This window comes from Scomber japonicus, chromosome 11 (genome assembly GCF_027409825.1).
Source record: "Scomber japonicus isolate fScoJap1 chromosome 11, fScoJap1.pri, whole genome shotgun sequence".
NCBI lineage: Eukaryota > Metazoa > Chordata > Actinopteri > Scombriformes > Scombridae > Scomber > Scomber japonicus.
In genome coordinates this window covers 31,953,844-31,966,092 of record NC_070588.1, presented here as the reverse complement: position 1 = coordinate 31,966,092, position 12,249 = coordinate 31,953,844, and positions in this window count along the sequence as shown.

Sequence of the window (12,249 nt, the reverse complement as noted above, 5' to 3'; positions counted from 1 at the left end):
AGCGTCCTTCTGTCCTGTGGAAGTAGCATGTGTGTTCCTTACATTTACACATGAGCAACAATTAAAAACAATGGCACACGTTGGTCCTTCAATCACTAAATCCCTGCCAAAGACTCATGAAACAAATCGCATACACACACACACACACACACACACACACACAATTATATGGCGTGTTATTGTTGTAACCAAGATGTAAAAAAAAAAATCTTCCAATATAGTTATTATTTGTAGATTACTCATTACAAACACTAAAGGATCCAGTGACTAAATACTTCTCCATCTAGAGTGAAGCACAAAATATGGAAAACCACTATTGGATGGAAAACCCAGTATTGCCAAACTATATTGCTCATTTTGTAATAAAGTTTGTTTTTTCATCATTGATTCATGATTTTGGACTCTGCTTTACCATCCGTCACTATTCCAAACTTTGGTCAGATACGAAATAAATGTCCATTTATGTGAAGACATGATGCGATATTACATTAAGTGAAACATGGGGATCTATACAATGTGAGATTAATAGAAATTGCTATACTGTAATATGAAATGATTCAACACATGGAGAAATATAAACATGTTTATAATGATGTGATTGAATGTGGTGAAGAGATTAAATTAATTGAGTATGTTTGAGCTCTTCTATGACTTGGATCTGCATGAAAATCTCCTAGTTGAATCATCAATACAAAAGATGAACAACCATTATAGGAAATATCTGGTCCTTTGATTACAAAAAGTCATCAGTCGGTCACTGGATTTGGAAAGAAACCCACTGACCAACCTTAACATTTGGTTACATACTATTCGTGTTCTTTTATCATCATGTTTCCTACATAGTTTTTCACAGTTTGAGCTTTCACTGCTATGAATGGACTGGAACAGAATGTCAGCACATGGTCTGGTGTGATGTGACATGATATGATGGACATCACATGATGACACTTGTTTTGTTTTCCCGTGAGAAACGTGCATAAGTTTGCGCGACAATGTCGCCTTCCTGATGACTTGGTGTCCTTTGATGAGCTCACAGTTTTTTGCTTAACAATAATTCAAACTTAATTTCCAATGTTAGAGAAGAAGAAATGAAAGAGAAGGTAAAAACAGCCAAAACTTTACAGGAAAGTATTTTAAGTTCTGGGTTGGGATTCAAAACTGGACATGCATTCTGGTGGTTACCAGAGTACCAGTACTTTTTAATAAGCCTGGGCTTACCAGACATGACTGATTTTCTCATTTGGGTCTCAAAAAGTCAGGGACCACAACACAGACAGAACTGAGGAGAAACACCCAGTTTTTATGATGAAAGAACTCAGTCCAGCTGCTGCTTCAAACTGATCTCTGAACACAAATATATGAGCATGTTGGTTTGACTGAATAATCTGCTCACAAATAAAAACCCTGGCATTAACTTTAAAGACTTGCATAATATATGGAGCCTCCAAGAGTACATGAGTTAAAAAAAAAAAAAAAAAGTTTCTGGTACACACCAGATACTATCCTGCGGGCACGAGAAACTTTCCTTTGCCCATGAGAAAGTCTGTGTTGTGCCCAAGATATCTGGTGCACACAGGAGACCACCCAGTGTATGTCAGCCTGCTATGTTTCTGTGTGGAAATGACAGTACAGGAGTTAGTTGAGCTGTATTTTTACCTTGGGCCTCATTATTAGGACATGAAAGTTGACACCATTATGTACACCTGCAAACCAATAATATCGCACCACTGCCATGTTCTTAGGAAATTAAATGTTACATTTTGATCATTTAATTAATTTTGCTAATCTTAAACTGATCGATAAAACATAAATAAAAAAACAATAACTTGGAAGTACTGAACTGTGTGCTAAGATTGTTTCTGCTACCAAAGCAAAGTGTGGAAAAGTAGTTCATAATTGATGGCAAATGGTAAACTGTACTTCTATAGCACTTTTCTAGTCAAAGTTATTTAACACTACATGTCACATTCACCTATTCATACACTGAGCCACAGCCACCCCATGGCTCAGGATAAGATCTGTCTGACCCACACGTTGCATTTATATTCATGGAAGCCAGTTAACAGTGTGTTATTTTTCTAATAAAAGACAATCTTTCATTTTTATTTCAAATGATCACACAGTTGTCTCAGGTTATTCTGAGCTGCAGCGATGGAAACAGAGTGTCAGCTGTCACTCTCAGAATAAAATAAACTACAATTAAAATGCAGATAAAATCATCATTATGTGTTTAATGTCATTAACGATCTCTCTGAGCTTTGTTTTAAAAGCAGAGTGGAAATAGCCTGGAACAATAAAATGCTTCTACCAAACTATAAAATGATACATTGCTCTTTTTTACATGTCATATTATTATAAACTCAGAACTTTTGTCCATGTCAGGATTTTGTTGAAATGATGACTTTTATTCTGGTGATCTGGGTGTTAACAGGTGATACAATCCTCTAAAGTTAACCTGCTCTGCCATGGTAACTGCCTAATCAAAACTGGTGTATCCTTTGCACTGAAACAGACTGCAAGAGAACATTTATATAAAAGTGATGACTTTCAAACTAAACTGTAATGTCCTTATAATGAAGACCAGGGTTAAAAATGGTGCAACTGATACCTGTACTGTCATCTCCACACAGAAACACAGCAGGCCAAAATGCACTGAGTGGACTCCTTTGTGCAAGAGATATTTTCTTGTGCTTATGTGATAGTGTCAGGTGTGCACCAGATAGGAATCTGTGCATACAATGACCTTTTATGGGCTCCATACTAAGCAACACTAAAAACATGATAGTTGATTATTTGTTTTGAAAAGCTGCATCAACTAAAGGACTTGTTCATACTGCTTTGGTCACTCTGCAACAACAACAACACCCTCTTTGTGGTTTTCCAATGATTTTAATCAAGGACATAATTTTAGCATTTATCTATCTTTGGTTGTAAGATCTGCTGGAAGCTGTTCAAACCTCTTTAGGACCATTGGATCACAATTTTAGGGCTGCAATTAAAGGGAACATATTATGTTTTGTGAGTTCTGTTATTAATAAATTGTTATGTTGTCAGATGTCTATGTTTAGCATGGTCAAAGTTCCAACAACTTCAGGTTAGATGCTCACTGCAAATGAAAAGTCAGGACTTCAACCTGCTCTGAATGTTCTGTTTGCCATGGTTGTTTCTACTCATCTTGCATGCTCATAATCAGCTGTCTGTTCCATATCCTTGGCTGTTGAGGCTGCTGCTAAGGTTTTTACATGCATTGCTCAGGTTATGCACTGTTTTTCTCCTCAGGCTGTTTTCTCCTCCATACCTGCCCTGCATCAGTCTATCAGCCCTGCCCTGCTCCCATTGTCCCCCCCCCCCCCCCCAATCAGCTCCTAGTCTGTTTTCCTGTTGAGTCACCTATTTCCTATTCCCTCATTAGTTCAGTTTTGTTATTAAGTCCTGTCATTGAGTTCAGTCCTGTTCCTGCAGTGAAAAAATAAATGTTGGTTCTTCAGTTTCCTGCTGCTTGCTTACTCCATGTTACACGCATACTGATACCAGAAAGAGGAACCAGAACTTAAGGTGCTCTATGGTTTCTACATGTTTTTTTCATATGTACTAAGCTCTGAAGATGACTCTGGTCGTGCACAACCAAAACAAATGACTAAAGTGGCACATAATTACTTTTTTGTCTTGTCAGACTTAGCTGACTTGGTTTTGTTTTCTCTTGCAGTTGGGGGTGGGATATGAACAAAATGTAAACACACTGAAGGTTTCATGTTGCCCCTTTTTTAAAGAAAAACTAATCTTGAAACTGGGAAAACCAAATATACTTGTCTTCTCCCTGTGAGGAATCAGTTGCCTGCAAATGATGATTATCAGGATAATTACTAAAGGGAAAAAATGCTGTGCCTAAGATAATTATTGCACCTTATTTCAAACCAGAATGAAATTCTGGTCTTAGACCTTGAGAATTTGTTGTTGATTTTATAGTTGTGACTGGGTCCCAAAATATAGACCTGAGGCCTGTACTATAAAGCTGGATTAACATACCCAGGATATCTCTCCGTTACCTGGGTTGATTTACCCAGACATTCACAATCCTGATAAGCGGTACTATGAAGCTGGTTATCAACTCGGTAATTGAACCCGGAGTTTTCCAATCTGGATCACTGCACGCTCACATAAAGGGGAGGTGTTTGCAGCGTCTGACCAATCACAAACATGGAGAAACCCTGTAGAGCAGTACTTTACCCTTTACCATGGAGGAGCAGACAATTATTATTCAACTATATGAAGAATTCAAACATCATCCAGGCCAAAAGTAACACTGTTGCTGCAGCAAAAGCCAGGAAGGAATGCTGGCAGAAAATAGCTGACTCTGTTAATGTGTACATTCATGAGATTATACAATATTAATAAATTGGACAATATAAACAGACAGCACTCTGATCACACAATGTCACTTTACTATGGCACTGATGTTTCGGGCAGAGCGCTTCCTCAGTGCCCTTCCTTTCATAAGAGACATTAAATTCAACATTCAAAATACAAACCTATTCTGCCCTCCCTAGATGTAACTGGATGCTAGATTGGCAGATAGTGAACAATCTTCTCAGTGAAAACCCAAGCCGATGTATAGTTGAGGCTGCTTATTCAAACATGAGCAAGCTGTAAAACTGAACATACAGAAAAAATGTAGCTGTTACTGTCACATAAATCAAATATACTAACAGCATGATATCTTATGAAACAGAAACCAAAATAACAGAAAACTGCAAGAAAACCAAAAGAATATACTTACAAGCATATATTTTCCAAGGCTTTGCTAAAAGAAATGGAGATTCAGCATGCTCTTTCATCTGCTGTCTGTCTACCTCATGTGCTGTCTAGCAAACTGAACTAACTAAGGCAAACTCAAAAGACCAAACTTAATCTAAAAAACAATACTCAAAAACACCACTAGGTGGCTACCATCTCCACGAGCTGTGGGCAGCACAAAACCTATTATGCGCTTCAACCATTTGAGTGAATGATGTCAAACCAACTGTATAACATACAGAATAATATCCCTCATGTGCCTCAAGGATTATTTTTTAAATATATATTTTGGTCAATTAAAAAATATTAATAAAATTCTGCTTTTCTGCACTTTCGCAGCGATGTTCTTATTGAGTGGTGGTAAGGTTATTTATTTATTGTAATTGATTTATAAATTGTAAAAAAAACTGACGAAAAGATACATTTGTAAAATAATCCTTTAGGCATATGAGGGATATTAGTCTGTAGGTTATACAGTTGGTGTGACATCATTCTCTCAAATGGCTGAAGCACATAATAGGTATATACTTTGAATGTCAAATGGATGTTGAATATTAAATTGACTTAATGTCGCTTGAAAATCTGTACCTTTCGTATAGGATGTCATCGGGGACAGCAAAAGGATTGCATCTATCCCTAAAAACTCTTTCTCTCCTATGCGCCACTCTCACGAGCCACGCACCAATGTCGACAAGATCTAAGAATCTAAGAATGGGCAGGCCATTTTCTAAGAGAGCTGATTGGTCAGGAGGTGGTGCTTTTATACTCATCGATCTCTTATCCAGAACGTAACTTGAGGGGTATTGCATGAAACCAGGATAAGGGATTAAGCCGGGATATGTTAGTTATCCTGGCTGAATTTAGCCTCAAGTCGGTTGCATGTAAGCAGGTTAAGTTTAACCTGGTCCAGTTACTATGGTGATTTATTCTCTGCAGCTAGCCTGCTCCAGACCAGGCTAACAACCAGGCTCAGATTATTCTCAGGGTTAGGGGCAGTTCTGTCAATCGTGTGACAAATTAATGGGTTTTACAGCATTTCCATGGTCTTTCTAAATATGTTGATATAATAGACTATATTGTCGTTTCATTAAAGTCTGTTGACTGTTTAATTGCAACAATCATTTAATAGTCATTCATGTGGTATCATTATTGTGTATAACGTACAGTAGATTTACTTTGTACTATTTACTAGCCGATACTCACAATGTTACTTGGCTGCTTCTGAGGCTGAGCAGCATCTGGGTCCTGTTACACCTTATTTTCTATTAGCACCAAATCACTGACTTCATATCCATTATGGGCTAAATGAGCAAGACATTTCCACAAAATTGACATGATACCTAGGCCTGTTACGATAACAAATTTTGCTGGACGATAAATTGTCTCAGAAATTATTGCGATAAGCGATAATATCGTCGTTCTGAGATAATTTTCATCTAATACAATGATAATGGTAGTTGTTACGTAATTTATTATTTTTTCACTTTGCTTCATGTTTGATACACGTTGTCGTCTGACTCGTTCATAGGAGAGAACGGGAGAGTTCACTCAGTAGGTTTTAATTCAAAGCAAGACGTACAATGACAGAACGAGGTAGATTACTCCAGTAAAAGTAAGACTTGGTTTAATGACTTACTTTAACGAATTTCGTTAGTTTATATAATGCAGATTTGTAAAATATTACTTTTATGAGGGTCACAGTCACAGACAATAAACTTAGCATTTGATAATTGTGGTAGCAGCGGTGCAGCAGATGTAATGAAGTCCACGCAGCACGCTGCATGCAAACTAATATTAAGCCTATAGCGTATTCATTAAAAATGTCCATGGACATAAATTGAGTTCTTTTGCCTTAATAATGACAAAATAATACACAAAAAATGGTCAGATTTGGGAATAATGCGTGCAATCGCCGATGGACACCCGCCGATCGGACCAACCCTACTACCGGTTATTCTACAGGTCCAGGGCCGGCCCAAGCCTCCATGGGGCCCTAAGCAAAATTTGATTTTGGGGCCCTCTATTACTGCCAATAATAATGATTATTGATCATTCACACACCTACTATAAACGTATTCTACTTATTCTACTCCGTCATTATGAATACACTTGTAAAGCTAAATGTGAGAACTTTTTGTTGTAGTTAGATTGTAATCAACAGTGATTAATGCAATGGAAGCAGACACCAGGACTTACAGAAAAATCTTTCAATTAATATTTGGCAAAGTCAGCAACTCCCCTTACTGGCCACACAGAGAATCAATACATAAAACCTCAAAGAGCAGCCCGGCATGTTTTACCCATCTTTGGTTTTTAATCTGAAATGGTAGCAAATTCAGCTACAAGAGCAGCCTGGGGTTGATTAACACTTAATATTCAAAGTGATATAGTACTAAGTGTGATACTGAATGTCATCTAGGTCAATTAAAAGTAACAAAATAAACTAATCATTTACTGTAAACACAATCTGCTTTATTATTATTATTTTAAATAAACTGCAACACCATATATACAAAAACAGACAGTATTAAATAAAATGAAAATACAACAACAAATACTTAAATAATGATGAGGCACCTAAACAAGGTAACACAAATGGTTGATAAATAAAATATTAAGTTGAATTAGTTCTGAAAACTATGTAAAAATGTGCAAAATCTTTTGTAAAAATAGGGAGGGAAATACAAAACACACTCCAGTAATTCAAACATTTGACTTTTATATGTAAAAAACACAGCATTGAATAAAATAAACAAAGAAATATCAAATAAAATAGAAAGTTAAATAATTACGTCTGAAAACTATGTAAAAATGTCTCTTCGGGAATGTGAATGTGTCCTTTATAGGCAGTGGCCCTCTTAATACCTGTTCAGTCCTTTCTGAGTCTGATAGGAAAGAGGGACACTCAGCTGGGTCCACTGGCGGAGCTGCTGATCCCTGCTGCAAACTGGATGCTGAAGAAGACGATGACCAAAGATGAAGGACCTATAGGGAAATTAAAATAATATTTTTGGACAAAATTATTAATCTCAGAATATTCTGCAGTACACTGAGCAATTATAAAGGCTGTTTTGTTGTTAACTTACCAGGTACAGCTGAGGTTGCAGAGAGGACAGTGGGTACAGTGGATGTAGCAGAGGATAGAGATGGACCTGAGATGAAAAACATGTCCCTTGTCATATGATTATATTTTATATTATTACATCTTAATGAGATAATTTGACTAGAAATTAAATATATATGGTGACAGTTTTTCGATTACCTGATTCATCAGCCTGGGCTGCTCCTGAGGAGGTGGATTGCCCCTGGACTGAGTCACTGCCTCCTCCAAAATACTTTAACAGTGCTCCTGAGGAAGTTTCATATAACGTATGAATAGGGAGTTGATTTTTATTTACTCACATAAATTACTGTGCTCTGCAGCAAACAATTGCAAACAACATACCTCAAACTATAAGTTAACTAAATTAATTCATTAATGCAAAACCATATTGCTAGCAAACGTCACCGCGTTTGTAATTAACGTTAGTTATTAAACATTTGCTATCAAACGTTATCAGAAACGTTGTTTTGATGCCAAAAAGCGACCCAGAATAATATATATACACTGAGAATTAACTTTTCAAAGTATTACACAAACACAAAAACGTTAGCTTGAATGGTAAGATAAGCTATCTAACCTACCCACAAGAGAAGTAGTAAGACATTTTGAACTAATGTTAGCTAGCAAATTTGCTATTATAGGCTAACGTATTTGAAACAAAATGTCAACAATAATTAGGGACTTTCCTAATTTCAGGGAACTTTTCAAAATCTCCTTGACACCAAATGTTACATTACCTTTATCTTGTCGTTTTTTCTCCTCTTCATCTTTCTTCCTTTTTCTCTTTTCTGCCCCTGAGGGGTAAGTCCTTTTTTGCGACATCCTTCACCTGCTCCTAGCTCCTAGATGCTGAGTGCGCACCGCACGGTTGGGTGCACTGCACACGTTACTAGCGGAGGTCAAATTTCAAGCAGTAAGGCAGTAGGAAACTACACTCTGCTTGATATCATGTTAACAGACTCTGTTAACATGATATTGTTGTTGGTTTTTTGTGGGGGTTTTTTGTACAAGAACGTACATTTGATAATATATGAATCATCATCACGCACACATGGAAAAAAAATAATTAATTGCTTTTTTATTTTTTAAGTTAGTTGCTCTTGGGGGCCCCCTAGTGGTCACGGGGCCCTAAGCAGCTGCTTAGTTCGCTTATGCCTTGGGCCGACCCTGTACAGGTCTATAGGCTACTATGAAATAAAAAATAAAAACTCTTTAAATATTTTATTAGCCGTACTCGAACTGGCAACGAGCTTCTGCCTAGTGCCTACCGGTATACTTCTCACGCGGCTCTTTAGCTGCACTCTGTGGTAGGCTACGCCAGGAGTCCCGCCTCCCCACACACCATGCGACTGACAAGTGACTGACATGAGGGTTCATTCATCGTTACTCTAAGGACCCGAGAGAGAGAGACGAGGAAAACAAACAAGCATGCAAATGGCATTTATCGCGGCCAGAAAAATGATCAAGCTAATTTTAATTATCATGCGATTAATTGATTTATTGAATATCGCGACAGGCCTAATGATACCTCAAGCCTGGAGTCCAGCAACACTGTCTCCTCATCTGCAGAAGTGCATCCTGCAGCTGCAGATGTGCCTTCCCCCTGCCCTACACCTAATTATAATAATTGTTTGCACTTAATTATATTTCCTGACTAGCATGCACTTTTGCTTGCCACATTTAAATGAAAGTGTTTAATTGAATTTAAATCAAAACTGTTGATTAGTGGGCTTGGACAGTAACTTCTTTAGTCCTTTAATTGTCCTTTGTTGTATTAATTGTACTTTTTTTTTTTAAGTATATTTTTTGGGCTTTTTTTGGGCGGCTTTGCCCCTGTTTGCGTTTGACCTCCTCTCCTTGTGTCTTCCCCCAATAAACGCACCAGCCTTCTGTCCCTGACCACCAATATTGCCTGTTCCTGTTTGCCTGTGACTGTGTGGCGTCTTCCGGCTTCAGAGAACCAAGAAACTCTGTGAGTGCTACTGGCATTGTCTTACCTGCTACCAACTCTGTCTTTGGTGACCCTGAGCCCTGCCTGCCCACCTACACATACTGTCTATACCTGTTCACTTACCTTGTGGACTATGAAGTAAAGACATTTTCAAACTGCTCACTGGTGTTCTGTGCTGCAACTGGGTCCTACCACCTCCACCCATTACATGTACAAAGTACAGCCTGACTAGCATGGCTGTACACTCTGTCTTGTGGTGGATAGATTTTCTGTTGGTCATCCAATTAGATAGTTTCATCAGTACATACTTTAACTTGACTAGACTTGCTTACTCTAAACAGGATATTTACTATTTCAGTATCAACTGCAACTAGATTGTATTTGCTCTTCATGACCAGAATCAAAGAGGGATGGAGGAAAAGAAGAATTAAGCTAATCAGAGACAGGGCTGCCATTCATTAGTCAGATAGCCAACAGAGCTGGTCTAATTGATTAACTAATCAGATGTCTCTCTCGAGGTTTTTTGTTTTTTTTGTTCAGCTGTCTCAGGAGTGTGGGAACCAGCATCAGTTAGGAAGAGAGAAGAGCTGCAAACCTGCTTCATGAGGAAAAAAACAAACATGAGTTATGTCAAAATACTTCTATCAAATACTGTTCATTGATTTGATGGACTGATAGTATAAGAATAGATCTTTTGATATACAGTAGCTACTGTGCAAAAGTCTTAGTCCACCATTAGCTTTGTTGTTTTAGCAAAGCTTTAATGACCATCCATATTTATTTTTCAGTCTCTTTATTAAGACAAAATACAAGAAATATGTACACAAAATTTAAAAAACACAATTTTCAGAACAAAATTGCTTCTATAGGCAAAAGTCAGTATTTAGTGTGACCTCTCTTGGCACTAAGCACATGTTGAACTCTTATGGGGAGACTGTCCTGAACTTGATTGAAGCTGATTTCCCTTTGAGAGTGGCCTTGCTGATGAAAAATTCTGATGTCTGTCAAATTCTGTGAACTTTGACATTTTAAATAGAATATTGTGTTTGAAAGTTGGTCTTATGCATATTAGCAAGCTTCCAGTAAGTTATACAACATGTGTATGTAATGCACAAACCTATTCACCTTTTTCACAGCAGTCATTTTGACATGAAATATCAGGACAAATACAGATGTCAGCAATGACATCTGTATTACATCTGTATTGACATAATTAGGGTTCCGTTCCATTTTGCTCCAGTGTAAGAGGGGGTCACACTAAATACCTGCCACTTTAGCCTATACAAGCTGTTTTTTCTTCTGTTTTTTAATACTGCATACACATTTCCTTTTTTTCTTGTTGTATTATAATGGAGAGACTGAGAAATAATGATATATGGTCATTATAGCATTGCTAAAACAATAAGACTTTTGCACATTACTGTAGGTTACAAATGACCTTATTAATGATGCTTGGCCCCTTTTTAAATAGATCCTTCATCCTCTGACAAATGTATACAGTCTGTCTATAACTTGTCTCTGTGTTTGTTTATCTAATTTTAATTTCACCTCTCTTGGTAGCCTCTGCAGAGGTACCCATCATTTTATTGTATTGCATATTTTTTTCAAACTAATGTAAACATTACATTTTTAGTTCTTAATTTTTAAGTTCTTTGTTCATGTCAAGCTACTTTCTCATCAAAACCCTGGGAGGGGCAATTTCATGTTATCACATCCAGCATTGAACTGGAAAGAAAGTGTAAATGTGATGAGATGGCAATAAAATGTCCTTGTATCATTGAATTGTGTACCTCCTCAAGATGTTTTTGTCAGACAGTCATGCCCCATGGTTCAGGTGTACCTGGTGTAGTGCTATGGTTAGAGGAGATGTGTGTGTTATGTTTTAATATTCCCATACTGGTAAAAATAAATAAATAAATATATAGCATAATTTTTGAATTGGTCTTATGGGTTAGCATAGGTAAAACTAAACAGGAGTTAAAAACTATAATTCCTGAACATAAAAGTAAAGTGAGACCAGTGAGACCACTAGGCTATATAGAGACCTGAGTGTTTGGTTTGTTACAATATACAGCTAATCTCTGCCTCCTAGTGGGTTAATCCAGCCATGTCAGGGGACAAATATATGAAGGTTTCCGTACAAAATATAATTTTCAGAGTGACTGTTCATATTCAGAGAAAATCTTTGGAGTTCTGTGCCTCGTCTCTCCGTCTCTCTCAACCGAGAAAGTACAACATATATTTATTTGAGAACTCATTGTGTTGGAGACCGACGATCTTCGCAGCACCGCTAGTCCTCCCAGCTGACCGTCAGCAACAAACCAGGACCCGTTGCAGCTGTCAGCCACAGATTTAGTTTGGGTTTCTCCCGGCCAGCACTGCTATCTCTTCTCTTCATATT